Source organism: Salarias fasciatus, unplaced genomic scaffold, assembly GCF_902148845.1.
Source record: "Salarias fasciatus unplaced genomic scaffold, fSalaFa1.1, whole genome shotgun sequence".
Classification (NCBI taxonomy): Eukaryota; Metazoa; Chordata; class Actinopteri; order Blenniiformes; family Blenniidae; genus Salarias; species Salarias fasciatus.
Genome location: NW_021941378.1, coordinates 527,143 through 538,808, shown reverse-complemented (window position 1 = coordinate 538,808; position 11,666 = coordinate 527,143). Strand labels below are relative to the sequence as shown.

The 11,666-nt window shown below is 62.9% G+C and overlaps 1 pseudogene; it reads left to right on the top strand.

Annotated features, from left to right (window-relative positions):
* The first annotated feature begins 356 nt into the window (after positions 1-356).
* On the top strand, positions 357-9,609 carry LOC115385297 (zinc finger protein 436-like; annotated as a pseudogene).
* Positions 9,610-11,666: the final 2,057 nt, after the last annotated feature.

The following is an 11,666-nucleotide window of genomic DNA, read 5'->3' as shown; positions in this document are numbered from 1 at the left end:
GAAGAAGAAGAAGCAGAAGCAGAGGCGCGCGGCCTGCTCGTTCTCAAAACTTGAAGACTTTTCCGAGTGAAGTTGTGCAGTTTGTCCGGGCTGAGGCCGCTGGGAGCTTTTGTCCGGGGCCGCGTGAGCCGCCGCTCCCAGCGGAAGCTGCTCCCTGAGGCACGGAGCCGTCAGCCCGCCGTTAGCCCGGAGCCGGCGTGCTAAATCCGGTTAGCACGAAGCTAACGCTGCATTTCCTGTGATCTGAGCGGACTGGAGGGCCGAGGTGAGGCGCGCGTGTGTGTGTGTGTGTGTGTGTGTGTGTGTGTGTGTGTGTGTGTGTGTGTGTGCGCGCGCGCGCGTGCGTGTGTGTTCCCTTGGATCTGAAGTCTTCAAAGTACCACAGTTAACAGGCTCTCATTCAGTCTTGTCCCTGGTCCGTCTGGAGAACCAGCAGTTGAGAACCTTTAGTGAGTCCACTGGTTTGGAAACGGCTCAGGCTGCAGCGGAAATTCTCCAGGTGATGTTCAACATCCCAGAATAGACCAAGACGCTGGCTTCCCTGAAGAGAGACCAGACCGCTCAGAGACTGAAGTCCTGTCCTCTCCAGGGGACTGAGGACGTGGACCAAATCATGGACTTCAAATATAGAAGTGTGTTGTGGAGCTGCTCCTGGCCACTTCCTGCTGCTCCTGGCCACTTCCTGCTGCTCCTGGCCACTTCCTGCTGCTCCTGGCCACTTCCTGTTCCTGATCACCTCTGTGGACGGATTGAGTCTTTGTTGACCTGTGTGGACGCCGTCCTTCAGGCTGGAAGTCTTTATTGCTGCTGCTGGTTCAGCAGCTTCACACAGAACCGCTGGACCTGGACCTGGACCAGTAGACCTGGACATGGACCGGTGGACATGGACATGGACCGGTGGACATGGACATGGACCGGTGGACATGGACATGGACCAGTAGACCTGGACATGGACCAGTAGACCTGGACATGGACCGGTGGACATGGACATGGACCAGTAGACCTGGACATGGACCGGTGGACATGGACATGGACCAGTAGACCTGGACATGGACCGGTGGACATGGACATGGACCAGTAGACCTGGACATGGACCGGTGGACATGGACATGGACCAGTAGACCTGGACATGGACCAGTAGACCTGGACATGGACCAGTAGACCTGGACATGGACCGGTGGACATGGACATGGACCAGTAGACCTGGACATGGACCGGTGGACATGGACATGGACCAGTAGACCTGGACATGGACCGGTGGACATGGACATGGACCAGTAGACCTGGACATGGACCGGTGGACATGGACATGGACCAGTAGACCTGGACATGGACCGGTGGACATGGACATGGACCAGTAGACCTGGACATGGACCAGTGGACATGGACATGGACCAGTAGACCTGGACATGGACCAGTGAACATGGACTGGTGGAAACAGAGGTTCCACCAGAAGCAGGAGAACAGTGCGTGACGTCACGTGTCTCTCTGAAGAAGACAGCTGACAGCTGCTGAAACCGTCAACAAAACAACAGAACAACAGAACACCTCCCTGGTCTTTGGAAATGAACCTTTGTTTTGGATTATAACTTGGAAGACCAATGAACCTTTTTGGACTATGGACTGGTGGACATGGACCGGTGGACCAGTGGACATGGACCGGTGGACATGGACATGGACCAGTAGACCTGGACATGGACCAGTGGACATGGACATGGACCAGTAGACCTGGACATGGACCGGTGGACATGGACTGGTGGAAACAAAGGTTCCACCAGAAGCAGGAGAACAGTGCGTGACGTCACGTGTCTCTCTGAAGAAGACAGCTGACAGCTGCTGAAACCGTCAACAAAACAACAGAACAACAGAACACCTCCCTGGTCTTTGGAAATGAACCTTTGTTTTGGATTATAACTTGGAAGACCAATGAACCTTTTTGGACTATGGACTGGTGGACATGGACCGGTGGACCAGTGGACATGGACCGGTGGACATGGACTGGTGGAAACAAAGGTTCCACCAGAAGCAGGAGAACAGTGCGTGACGTCACGTGTCTCTCTGAAGAAGACAGCTGACAGCTGCTGAAACCGTCAACAAAACAACAAAACACCTCCCTGGTCTTTGGAAATGAACCTTTGTTTTGGATTATAACTTGGCATGGACCGGTGGACCAGTGGACATGGACCGGTGGACATGGACTGGTGGACATGGACCGGTGGACCAGTGGACATGGACCGGTGGACATGGACTGGTGGACATGGACCGGTGGACCAGTGGACATGGACCGGTGGACATGGACATGGACCAGTGGACATGGACCGGTGGACATGGACATGGACCGGTGGACATGGACCGGTGGACATGGACCAGTGGACATGGACCGGTGGACATGGACCGGTGGACATGGACCAGTGGACATGGACCAGTGGACATGGACCGGTGGACATGGACCGGTGGACATGGACATGGACCAGTGGACATGGACCGGTGGACATGGACCGGTGGACATGGACCGGTGGACATGGACCGGTGGACATGGACCAGTGGACATGGACCGGTGGACATGGACATGGACCAGTGGACATGGACCAGTGGACATGGACCAGTGGACATGGACCGGTGGACATGGACCGGTGGACATGGACCAGTGGACATGGACCGGTGGACATGGACCGGTGGACATGGACCGGTGGACATGGACCAGTGGACATGGACCAGTGGACATGGACCGGTGGACATGGACCGGTGGACATGGACCGGTGGACATGGACCGGTGGACATGGACCGGTGGACATGGACCAGTGGACATGGACCGGTGGACATGGACCGGTGGACATGGACCAGTGGACATGGACCGGTGGACATGGACATGCAGCCTGAGCGACTGGTTGACAGAGTCCAGGTTTTACATCTACTGGAACGGTTGGATTCAGTGGGTCTCTGAGGGACTGACGGAGCCCTCTAGTGGTCTCTGTCCTCACTGTGACCCGTTGGACCAGTAGAAACCTCTGTGGACGTGGACGTCCTCGTCCATCCAGAACCTCAGAACTCCAAAGCTGTTCTATCAGCTCTCGCTCTACGGAGGACAGGGCCCAGTGTCCCCGGTGGAGAAGGATCTGTCAACAAACACATTCTATACAAGAGAGACAGACAGAGACAGGACAGGTGGAGAGACGGACAGACACAGACGGGGGACAGGTGGAGAGACGGACAGAGAGACGGGGGACAGGTGGAGAGACGGACAGACAGAGACGGGGACAGGTGGAGAGACGGCGTTGTGACGGTGTGTCTCTTGTCCTGCGGGACGTCCTGCTGTGTTTCAGACATGTCCGGCGCGGCGGCGCCGCCGTGTGGCCTCCTGCTGGGCGGAGCGGCGGAGCGGGAGGAGGCGCAGAGGAGGGAGGTGGCCTGTCAGTGGGACGGTCCAGAGGACACCAGGGACGTGGCCTGTCAGAGCGACGCGGCAGACAGGAGGGACGCCGGCGTCCAGGTGGACCTGCTGATCCTGCCCTCAGGTGAGACCGGGACCGGACCGGGCCTGCGGGACCCCCGTCGCCCCGGTAACCGTCCCTGGGTTCTGTCCGCAGGGTCGTCCTCCAGCCTGCTGCAGTTCACCGTCAGACCTGACGGAGCCGCCGGGGGCGCTCTGCTGCAGCACTGCACCCCCGCCCCCAGCCCCGCCCCCAGCCCCGCCCCCAGCCACGCCCCCAGAGCAGCCCCACCTAATGCCAGGTCCAAGATCAAGACCAGGTCCAGGGGGAGAGTCCCCCAACGCACCGCTGACTCCACCCAGCAGAACCCAGCTCCACCGGGCCGTCCCCAGGACCAGGACCAGGACCAGGAGGACCAGGACCAGGAGGACCAGCAGGAGGTGATGCTGGAGGACTGCAGCGACCCCACCTGGACTCCTGATGGAGGTGAGGGGCGGAGTCCCAGGCTGTGGGTCTGTCCTGTCCTTCAGGGTGGATCGTGTCTTTTTTCTCACTGCAGTCGTTAGAATTGTCCCTGCTGAGCAGGACGTCCATGTTGGACTGAATGTTGGACAGCGTCATCGTCAGGTATTCAGATCCAGTCTGGCACAGCGCCAGTGGGACGCGGCGCGGGGCATTGGGGGGCGGGGCGGGGCATTGGGGGGCGGGGCATTGGGAGGCGGCGCGGGGCATTGGGGGGCGGGGCGGGGCATTGGGGGGCGGGGCGGGGCATTGGGGGGCGGGGCATTGGGGGGCGGGGCGGGGCATTGGGGGGCGGGGCGGGGCATTGGGAGGCGAGGCGGGGCATTGGGAGGCGAGGCGGGGCATTGGGGGGCGGGGCGGGGCATTGGGAGGCGAGGCGGGGCATTGGGGGGCGGGGCGGGGCATTGGGAGGCGAGGCGGGGCATTGGGGGGCGGGGCATTGGGAGGCGGCGCTGTGGGACGCGGCGCTGTGGGACGTGGCGCTGTGGGACGTTGCGCTGTGGGACGTGGCGCTGTGGGACGTGGCGCTGTGGGACGCGGCGCTGTGGGACGTGGCGCTGTGGGACGTTGCGCTGTGGGACGTTGCGCTGTGGGACATTGCGCTGTGGGACGTTGCGCTGTGGGACGTGGCGCTGTGGGACGTGGCGCTGTGGGACGTTGCGCTGTGGGACGTTGCGCTGTGGGACATTGCGCTGTGGGACGTTGCGCTGTGGGACGTTGTGCTGTGGGACGCGGCGCTGTGGGACGTTGTGCTGTGGGACGCGGTGCTGTGGGACATTGCGCTGTGGGACGCGGCGCTGTGGGACGTTGCGCTGTGGGACGCGGTGCTGTGGGACATTGCGCTGTGGGACGTTGCGCTGTGGGACGCGGTGCTGTGGGACGTTGCGCTGTGGGACGCGGTGCTGTGGGACGTTGCGCTGTGGGACGTTGTGCTGTGGGACGTTGTGCTGTGGGACGTGGCGCTGTGGGACGTGGCGCTGTGGGACGCGGCGCTGTGGGACGTTGTGCTGTGGGACACGGTGCTGTGGGACATTGCGCTGTGGGACGTTGCGCTGTGGGACGCGGTGCTGTGGGACGTTGCGCTGTGGGACGCGGTGCTGTGGGACGTTGCGCTGTGGGACGTTGTGCTGTGGGACGTTGTGCTGTGGGACGTGGCGCTGTGGGACGTTGCGCTGTGGGACGTAGCGCTGTGGGACGTTGCGCTGTGGGACGTGGCGCTGTGGGACGCGGCGCTGTGGGACGTTGTGCTGTGGGACACGGTGCTGTGGGACGCGGCGCTGTGGGACGTTGCGCTGTGGGACGCGGTGCTGTGGGACATTGCGCTGTGGGACGTTGCGCTGTGGGACGCGGCGCTGTGGGACGTTGCGCTGTGGGACGCGGCGCTGTGGGACGTTGCGCTGTGGGACGTGGCGCTGTGGGACGCGGCGCTGTGGGACGTTGCGCTGTGGGACGCGGTGCTGTGGGACGCGGCGCTGTGGGACGTTGCGCTGTGGGACGCGGTGCTGTGGGACATTGCGCTGTGGGACGTTGCGCTGTGGGACGCGGCGCTGTGGGACGTTGCGCTGTGGGACGTTGCGCTGTGGGACGCGGCGCTGTGGGACGTGGCGCTGTGGGACGCGGCGCTGTGGGACGTTGCGCTGTGGGACGTTGCGCTGTGGGACGCGGTGCTGTGGGACGTTGCGCTGTGGGACGCGGCGCTGTGGGACGTTGCGCTGTGGGACGCGGCGCTGTGGGACGTTGCGCTGTGGGACGCGGCGCTGTGGGACGTTGCGCTGTGGGACACGGTGCTGTGGGACGTTGCGCTGTGGGACGTGGCGCTGTGGGACGCGGTGCTGTGGGACATTGCGCTGTGGGACGTTGCGCTGTGGGACGTTGCGCTGTGGGACGTTGCGCTGTGGGACGTTGTGCTGTGGGACGCGGCGCTGTGGGACGTTGCGCTGTGGGACGCGGTGCTGTGGGACATTGCGCTGTGGGACGTTGCGCTGTGGGACGCGGTGCTGTGGGACGTTGCGCTGTGGGACGTTGTGCTGTGGGACGTTGCGCTGTGGGACGTGGCGCTGTGGGACGTGGCGCTGTGGGACGTTGCGCTGTGGGACGTGGCGCTGTGGGACGTGGCGCTGTGGGACGTGGCGCTGTGGGACGCGGTGCTGTGGGACGTGGCGCTGTGGGACGCGGTGCTGTGGGACTTTGCGCTGTGGGACGTTGTGCTGTGGGACGCGGCGCGTTGCTGTGGGACGCAGCGGGGCGTTGGGACGCGGCGCTGTGGGACGCTGTGGGACGCTGTGCGGCGCTGTGGGACACATCGCTTTAGGACGCTGTGCGGCGCTGTGGGACACATCGCTTTAGGACGCTGTGCGGCGCTGTGGGACACATCGCTTTAGGACGCGACGCGGCGCTGTGGGACACATCGCTTTAGGACGCGACGCGGCACTGTGGGACGCTGTGGGACGCTGTGCGGCGCTGTGGGACACATCGCTTTAGGACGCGACGCGGCGCTGTGGGTGCATCGCTAACTCCGCCTCTCCTGGGCTGTGATTGGCCGGCAGAAGTCGGATTCAAACGGCCGGTCCCAGACTGGAGGGCGGGGGTAGTTTAGATCAGGTTGGTAACCATGGTAACTCACCATGTCGTCTTCTAACCCGTCTCCACACGCTGTCCTGATGTCCAACTCAGTGACTGATGACTGAACAGGAGACAGGACGCCTCACGGGGGACGCACCGGACGCGGTCGCTTCTGATGGCCTCCATGTTCACCTGTCTGACTGCCGCACACAACGCGCAGGCGGCGCCGCGGCTCGCTGTGCAGCGCCCGCTCCGCTCTATTTATCACGAGAGCGCCGAGCGAGAGCGCCGAGAGCGCAGAGCGAGAGCGCAGAGCGAGAGCGCAGAGCGAGAGCGCCGAGCGAGAGCGCCGAGAGCGCAGAGCGAGAGCGCCGAGCGAGAGCGCCGAGCGAGAGCGCCGAGAGCGCAGAGCGAGAGCGCAGAGCCGAGCGAGAGCGCCGAGCGAGAGCGCCGAGCGAGAGCGTAGAGAGCGCCATTTGTCAAGCTGGATCCAGCAGATCGGACCAAACAGGAAATCGGAAACAGAAAAGGCAAGAGAATCCGGACGATTTTCAAAATGACAAATGACGATTAGTTACGGTGTTGCTCGTCCATCTATAATTTGTCACAAGAGAGATGGACACACACACACACACACACACACACACACACACACACACACACACTCAGTGACAGAGATTCACGTCTTGCCGAAAAAAAGAGGACAGGAGGAGAAAGTCTTTCCTCAGGTCACCAAAACACACATCTATACCGGCAGAGGTAGAGACAGAGGACAGCCGAGAGCAGCCGGATCCAGCGGGATCCAGCCGAGAGCAGCCGGATCCAGCGGGATCCAGCCGAGAGCAGCCGGATCCAGCGGGATCCAGCCGAGAGCAGCCGGATCCAGCGGGATCCAGCCGAGAGCAGCCGGATCCAGCGGGATCCAGCCGAGAGCAGCCGGATCCAGCCGGATCCAGCGGGATCCAGCCGAGAGCAGCCGGATCCAGCGGGATCCAGCCGAGAGCAGCCGGATCCAGCGGGATCCAGTCGAGCCGATGTGACCAGGCGGAGCAGGCAGCAGATGACTCCGATACCAACAGCCAGGCGCCGGCGCCGAGGCGTTGGCGGCGCCTCCGCTACGCTAACGCGTCCAGTGTGTTCCTGGCGTCGCCCTCTAACCCTCACCCTCTCATCTGTCCACTGACTTGCACGAGGCAGCAGGGGGCGCTTGTTGTTGAGACTCCTCCCCCTTAGCTTAGCTCAGGGCCAATAAACAAGCTGACTCCTCCCCCTTGGGAGTGACTGAAACATGTGAAATGATAGAAGTTAATAAGAAATCAGGACCCTGCTGGACCCTGAAGGACCCTGAAGGGTCCTGCAGAACTTCACCGGACCCTGCAGGTCAGAGGTCATCAGACGGGCTGCAGCGGGGCACCGAGGTTCTGGCTAAACTCGCCTGATTCCGTAGAACCGGTCTTGTCTGGACCCGTTGCTGACCGCTGGTTCACTCTGGGTTTCTCCCCTCAGATCTGGACCCGCCCGGCGCTCCCGGGGACTCGCTCGCAGACTCGGGGTCCCAGCATGCAGCGGTGCTGGCGGTGAAGCTGGAACCCGACAGCACCGTGTGCGACGTCTGCGGCAAAGTGATGAAGAACAAGTCGAGCCTGGCGCGCCACTCCTTCATCCACACGGGCAGGAAGCCGTTCGCCTGCCACCTGTGCGACCTGCGCTTCAACCGCCGCGACAACCTGCGGCACCACCTGGACCGGCTGCACCCCGGCGGCGCCGCCAGGCCGGAGCGGCGCCGCCGCGTGCAGCCGTGGCTCTGCGCCGTCTGCGGCAAGACCTACAGCTGCAGGTCGCGCCTGAAAACCCACGAGGTCATCCACTCCGGCGTGAAGCCGCACGGCTGCGACCTCTGCCCAAGGCCTACATGAGGACCAACGACCTGGAGCACCACAAGAACACGGTGCACGGCGCCGGCGCCGGCGCGCCGCCGCGGCCCAGCTCGCTGCTCTGCCACTTCTGCGGCAAAGAGTTCAAGTGCCGCTCGCAGCTGGCGGCGCACCTGCAGACGCACACGGGCGAGCGGCCACACCTCTGCGACGTCTGCGGCCGCAAGTTCGCCCGCCAGTACCAGCTGAAGCGCCACAAGCTGCTGGTCCACGCCAACGGCGCCGGCCCGGGCGCCGAGCCGCCGGACCCGCCCTTCTCCTGCGGCGTCTGCGGCAAGCGGCTGTACTCGGAGGAGCTGCTCGCCGCGCACGCCCGCACGCACACGGCCGAGCGGCCGCACCGCTGCGCCCTCTGCCCGCGCGGCTTCCAGCGCGCCGCCTGCCTGAAGCAGCACCACGTCCGCGTCCACCTGCAGGCCCGCGGGCCGGAGCGGCGCCGCGCCGGGCGCGGGGCGGGCGGCGCCGCCGAGCTGGAGGACAAGGCCTTCCCGTGCTCCGTCTGCGGGAAGGTCTTCCGCTTCCGCTCGCTGCTGGCCAGCCACTCGCTCGTCCACAGCGAGACGCGGCCGTTCGCCTGCGACTTCTGCGGCCGCGGCTTCCGCCGCCTCAGCCACCTGAAGAGGCACCGCCGCGTCGTGCACGCCGACGGCGCGCGCCCGCCGCAGAGCTTCGTCTGCCACATCTGCGGCAAGGACAAGAAGTGCCGCTCGCAGCTGGACAGGCACGTCATCATCCACACCGGCGAGCGGCCGTACGCCTGCGACCTCTGCGCCGCGCGCTTCAAACCGCCGCGGAAACCTGCAGCAGCACCGGCGCCGCATGCACGGCGTGGGCGGGCCGCCCGACGACCGGGCGGCGCCCGTCCTCTTCGACGACGACGTGGCGGCGGCGCTGACGTACAAGCAGGAGGAGACGGTGGTGGCGGTGGACGCCACCTGATGGCCGAGCGGCGCCGCATCGCTGGCTCACATGCTACGACGCACGGCCAGTTTGGTCGCCGTGGCGACGCCGGAAACCGGAACCGTGACGAGCGGGGACGGCTGGGCCGGTCTCCGTGACGACCGGAGGGACGCCAAGGACACGAAGCCGGCGGAGACGGGAGGGACGTGAATGAAGCTCTCAATAAAGCTCTGAAAAGGACAAGTCTCTTGTTCTGGTCTGTAGCGCCACGCCCTGACCTGCCGTAGTGCTCTAGAGCAGTGTGTTCAGACTGGACCGTGACGGGTTCTGTAGTTCTCGTGGTAGAACCCGTGGCAGTCTGTGGATGGCAGGATCACGGTGGAGGTCCTGTGGGGGTCATGGTGGAGGTCTTGGTGGGGTCTTGGTGGGGGTCTTGGTGGGGTCATGGTGGGGTCATGGTGGGGGTCTTGGTGGGGGTCTTGGTGGGGTCATGGTGGGGTCATGGTGGGGGTCTTGGTGGGGTCATGGTGGGGGTCTTGGTGGGGGTCAGGGGGGGGGTCATGGTGGGGGTCTTGGTGGGGGTCATGGTGGGGGTCTTGGTGGGGTCATGGTGGGGGTCTTGGTGGGGGTCATGGTGGGGTCATGGTGGGGGTCTTGGTGGGGGTCTTGGTGGGGTCATGGTGGGGGTCTTGGTGGGGTCATGGTGGAGGTCATGGTGGGGGTCTTGGTGGGGTCTTGGTGGGGTCATGGTGGGGGTCTTGGTGGGGTCTTGGTGGGGGTCATGGTGGGGGTCTTGGTGGGGGTCTTGGTGGGGGTCTTGGTGGAGGTCATGGTGGGGGTCTTGGGGGGGGTCATGGTGGAGGTCATGGTGGGGGTCTTGGTGGGGGTCTTGGTGGGGTCATGGTGGGGGTCACTTCCTGGTTAACTCCTAACCGTAGAAGGAAATAAAGGTGGGCGGAGCTAACGCGGCGTCCCCTACAGCCTTCTGAAATCCCGTGTTGAGGATTTGAGCAGATCGTCTCCACACCCGTCCATCAGCTGCAGCTGCTCAGCTCCTCGGCAGACCTGCCAACCTGAACGCATTTTGCGTAGCAGCTTCGCAATTTGACATCCAAATCCGCCGGTACGCTCAGAAAGCTGCAGACGTCTGAGCGCCGGTAGAAATGTGGACCGTGGACGTTCTCATGTCTGACACCGGGAGGCAGCAGCAGGGCTCTGAAGCGTCACGCATTGCGGTGTGTTGTCACGCCGTCACGGCACACATTGTGTTTGTCTCGCTGAAAATAATACGGGTAAATCAGGCTGGTGCGCCGCAGATCTGGAACCAGGAGGAAACTCGTGTGCTCCCCTGTAGAGCTGCGACGTTCAATGAACGAGCCGTTCGTCTTAACGGCTCTTTGAAGTGAACGACGAGAGCCGCTCCTTTGTGCCAACTGTCCACGCTCCTTCACGTGTCTCCTGAGTGTCTCCCGAGCGTCTCCTGAGTGTCTCCCGAGCGTCTCCTGAGTGTCTCCCGAGCGTCTCCTGAGTGTCTCCCGAGCGTCTCCTGAGTGTCTCCCGAGCGTCTCCTGAGTGTCTCCCGAGCGTCTCCTGAGTGTCTCCTGACCGTCTCCTGAATGTCTCCTGAGCGTGTCCCGAGCGTCTCCCGAGCGTCCCCTGAATATCTTCTGAGCGTCTCCTGAGTGTCTCCTGAGCGTCTCCTGAGCGTCTCTTGAGCGTCCCCTGAATGTCTTCTGAGCATCTCCTGAATGTTTGCTGAGTGTCTCCTGAGCGTCTCTTGAGCGTCTGCAGAGTGTCTCCTGACCGTCTCCTGAGCGTCTGCTGAGTGTCTCCTGACCGTCTCCTGAGCGTTTCCTGGGTCCAGCTGTCAACGCACATCTGTTAAATCTGTCATGAAACAAATATAAGAAGTACATGAAAACTTATGACTGACGGTGGGTTTTTTATTTGTGTATGAAGGCAGCTCATTGGCTGAGCGGGGGCCAATGCGAGCCCCGTGCGTGATGTGCAGTCACATGCGACGGACCCGGGTATGTCGACAAACGAGAGGCGCTGTAGTCACGCGGCGCTGCACGCAGCATTTGGGGATATAAACTAAATTAACTTAAATTGTTCAAAAGTGTAGAAAAAGCAGACACAAAAACACGATTGCCGTAGTCCGCCAGAATGTGAAGAACTGGGGAGTTCCGTCAGTGTGAACCATGAGAGAGGCCGTGCTGTGATTGGTCCGCCGCAAAACGGGACGGTAAATTATTGGCTAATGCTCCGGGTCCAAGCAGCATGTGACGGATGTAGAAGGACCTGGCTGGTCAGGCTC